Source organism: Taudactylus pleione, unplaced genomic scaffold, assembly GCF_031769625.1.
Source record: "Taudactylus pleione unplaced genomic scaffold, aTauple2 ptg000183l, whole genome shotgun sequence".
NCBI classification, from domain to species: Eukaryota; Metazoa; Chordata; class Amphibia; order Anura; family Myobatrachidae; genus Taudactylus; species Taudactylus pleione.
The window spans coordinates 11,213,976-11,218,774 of record NW_028284585.1 but is presented as its reverse complement, the minus strand read 5'-3'; positions in this window follow the sequence as shown (position 1 = coordinate 11,218,774).

Genomic DNA, 4,799 nt, shown 5'->3' with positions numbered 1-4,799 from the left:
TTAATATTACATCAATATTAAGCATTATTTTAAAATACATTTAAAAATTATAACAAATTTTGGGAACCTAAAACGTGTATCCAAATATCATTAAACGATATCTGCTACAAAAAATATATGCAAGATGGTACTATTTAAACCTTGGAGTTTTCCTCACTTCAGCATTTAATCAAATGGAAATGTGGTAGTTTAATTAAAATATGCAACACATGCTAAAGTCCCGTGAGTTTTAAACCAATGGAAAATGATCTAATCCAGCAGGACTCCATTTAAAAGCATATTAATATTAGACCACAAGACCACAGTACAGAATCTGCCTGTGTGTTAGATGAAATGTAATGCCGAGAAGATTTTTTAAACATAAAAAGGAAAATTGTTGTACTCAGTTTTTGGAGCTGTGAAGACAGAGGTTAACACATTGGTAATGTGAGGCTAGCCACACATCCAGGCACATTTTGTATAGACATAACAAGAATAACCATCACACGTTTGTTTTATTGTTTGTACATTCGTCCAACTTTTTTTTTCCAGGCGTGCCTATTTCAGTGCAGACAAAGTTAATGCAAATTTACAGAAGCAGTTTATGTAATTGAACCAAACAGTGCTTGCATAATGAGATACAGGTTGAGTCTCCCATATCCAAATATTCCGAAATACGGAATATTCCGATATACAGAATAATTTTGGCATGACTGAGATAATGAAACCTTTGATTTTTGATGGTTTAATGTACACAAACTTTGTCTAAAGGCACAAATTATTTAAATTATTATATAAAATTACCTTCAGGCTATGTGTAGAAGGTGTATATGAAACATAACTGAATTTCATGTATGTACACAAAGTTTGCTTGAGCCACAAAATCATTAAAAATATTGTATAAAGTTACCTACAGGCTGTGTGTATAAGGTGTATATAACACATAGATGTATTCTGTGTGTATACTGGGGTCCCATTCCCAAGATATTTTGTTATGATATGCAAATATTCCAAAATACGGAATATTCCGTTATCCAAAATACCCCTGGTCCCAAGCATTTTGGATATGGGAGACTCAACCTGTATAGAGCTAGAGAACTAGAACTAACCATGTCTGCAAAGCTGTGGTCTAGCTGAGTTCCATGTCACTTAGATATGATACAATGTTGACCACATTGGCTTAGCAATATGGATCAATTAAGACTACTAAACAAAAACTATTAAAACACAATATTTAAAGACACTATGGGGCTGATTTAAAGTTGCATGCAAGTCCAGTTTGCAAACCGATATTGCTATGCTTTGAACTATGCAAATTTGTTCGGTGTAGCTGGGTGGCTACTGGGGATTTGCATGTAGCCTAAGTATTCTGAGGGCATGTCAGGCTATGCAACGTGAGCATACACAGAGATCTGATTGATCTCTTTCACCATGGATAAGCTGATTCAACTATTTATAAGGTCAATTTGGGACACATCCATACCAGACCAAAATGTTAAAAGTATATAACAATGCAGTCCTTTCACTGTCATTTTATTTCATGACTGAAAGTGATTAACAAGAAGATCGTGGCTAATTACAACCTCATGATCGGGTTTAACTACATCGCCAAACCAGGACAGTGGGTCATGTTATTTCCAAGCAAGCAATGTGACTGCATTTGCGGCCGACTAGCTTGTAACTCTTAATCCGGATTAATAAGATTAATATTTATATATTGATTTTTATGTAACTGGGCAGAATTACACAGAGGGAAGTATATGGTAGACAGTGCTGGCAGCTGCCTCTCCTTAAGCTGTTCTTTGCAATTTACTTGATTTTTCTAAACCCAGATCCACCTCAGAAATGTAATTCCTCACCCAGTGACTTCAGGACTTCCATCTATCAAAAGGTCATTAACACATGTTGTTATGTTGATACTGTATATTAAAATGACAGTATCACAAATCATTAAGATTAATATGGACACACCTGAACTTAGGTTCTGAGTCTAATCAAGTCCCACTTCGGAAATCACTTTGGGGTTTCGAGTGGAGCCTAGTCCCGGGTCAGGTCTGCTATCAGTTCGGAACTCGGATTTGAAAACTGAACTTGGGTTTTGGATTGTATATAAACAGGTCAAAAATACATGATTTTAGCTATTTTTATCATTTTTTAATTGCTTTTTAAGGAGTCCAAAATAGAACCAAAACCGAATCAAAACAAAAATACTAGAGGGTACTTTTTCTAAATCCAAAACACGATGATGAAATAGAACCAAAACACGGGGGTCCACACACATCTCTAAAAGTATCTATATGCCTTTTCACTAACTAAATCCAAAAGTGAAATTATAATTAGGGTTAACTTGCTTGTAAACTTAATTTGTCATTCTATGAAAAGCATTTAGTTTACCCTAAATGCTCCATAGAAAATATAGCTAAATGTGGACAAGAAGAATCTACCTTCTAGCAAAATGCTGTTCTCCTGAGACATAGGTAGCGAATTACATATTTATTTATAAAGGAAGCCAGGATACTACATAATGTGAATATTTCTCCATCCGCTCTATTCTTCAATTTGGTTGGCAAACAATATAACAGTTATAAGAAACTAACTTTATAGTTCTATTAATCTGAATGTACCAGTAGCCTAAAACATCACAAATGACCAATACAATGTATTGCTTGTATACAGTATATCAGACAAAAACAGGACAACTTTATTTTTCATTATGATTTATAGTTGAGCTAGGAAGCACCCTGTCATAATTCTAAATCTGTTTGTACATATTACATTCTTGCTACTGCATCACAGCATTGTTACTCACACAATTTATAACATACAGGGTGCTATTCAATTAGCCCTGATAACTTTGCACTTTATCGCCCGAGGCTATGCAATTAGGCTCCCTTTTTCACCCGATACCTTGCTAACACCTGTTAAATTGAAATTTTGAAGGGTGTTAACACACAGAATAAGTGAAAAGTTCACCGATTCCTGCGTTAACAGGGTTGAGGCACCCATTAACCTAGTTATCTTGGATTTTTTGTGTGTCTGAAGCTGGGTACACACTACACGATATTTTGAATGCTTTAGTCAATTATGGCATATTGCTGAACTTTGGGGCTAATTGAATAGCCCTGGGGGATCAATTAGCCCACTGTAAATTATTGCGGCAAATTGAATTCACCCCATAATGTCGGTTTTATTTCCAAAAAATGTTTTCAATATTTGTCCTAGAAAAAAACAATATCTAGCAGAACATCTAGTAGAACATCAGAATGCTGGCGAGAATGTATATATTAGTTAATGTCCACATGACTGCATGTCCATATTTAGATAAGTCTAAATTGGAAGGGACTAAAGCAACATGCAGCTGATAAATGCTTATAAACAGCAAAAAAAATTAGTGATTGTGAATGAACTCAATTCAACAGAACAGTTGCTGGGCTAGATCTATCCCAGTAATGGGCTGCCGAGACATATGATGGGGACCATTGCTAGAGCAGGGGGGTAGACAACTATAGGGCATGGCCACTTCTGCTCAGAAAAAGACTCAGTAATGTGTGCAACACCATAATGCTGTGGCATGGGCTAAAAGGGGGCCTTCCTCCACTGCCATGGCTGGCCCAGGCTTCTCAGACAAGCATTGGTAATTAGCACCTACCACACAAAGTGTGCATATGTAATCTTTTTTGCGTAATGGGAAAATGCAGCATGTAACACACAAACATTGGGTAGCATTACCTATATATTGCAGTTTGCAGTTAAACTGGGATGTGTCCCCTCTTTATATGTCACACCACCCTAGTTATGGCCCTGCACAAAAGTGCTGCATGACCTCTCACTCTTGCAATTAAAATAAGACATAAATTATGCAAAACTGTATTTTAGAGATATATTAAAATTTAATAAATAGGTTGATAATTTTTTTTTAGTAGGTCAGTCTTTAAAGTAAAAAAATCACTATAGATTCCATGTATTATTATTTTTAGTATTTTTTTAGGATTATTTATTATGTTATTTATATAAAGTATCACACATATTGCGCAGCATTTTACAGAGAATATTTAGCCATTCACTCCAGTCCTTGTCTCAGTGGAGCTTACGATCTTTGGGTTTGATTCAGCAAGGATTGCAAGGGCAAAATGCACGCACCCGGTTGATTGCTGCGTTCTGCGCATGAGTATCCACCACAGTCTGCGTGCACAAACCAGTCATTGCAATCGGGACTGTGATCACAGTGACTACGCAGATCCATCGCAGAGTGAATGAAAGGAAGTACCATTTGGGGGCGGTGATAGGGAGGTGGTTGGCGAAATGCAGGCGTACCAGTGTGTGTCAATACCATTACAGGGGCGAGCATAATTAAGCCCCTGTGATGGCATATGTAGCCTGAGCTCTAGGTACCAACAGGAAGTTTAGCAATTTCTGGGTAAGGTCTGACCTGCCTTAATTGTGCATGAGGCTCTGATGGTACTTGATGGTATCGATATTTTCTCAGACTTGCAAGGTATTATGGATGTGAATGAAGGGAAGTGGGCATCTTTATGTTGTGCTGTGGCGGCATTGCGATCGCAGTAATTTGCATAATTTCGCACCAAAACTGCGTATGCACTTGCTGCCGCGATCACATCAGTGATCCTTGCTAAATCAGGCCCTTTATTCACATGGATACACACACACTAGGGTTACCTTCTTTGAAAGAAGCTAATTAACTTACCAGTATATATTGGATTGGGGGAATAAACCAGAGAACCCACAGAAACACATGGAGAACATGATAACTCCACACAGGCAGGGTCCTGGTTGGAAATAAACCCATGACCTAAGTGCTA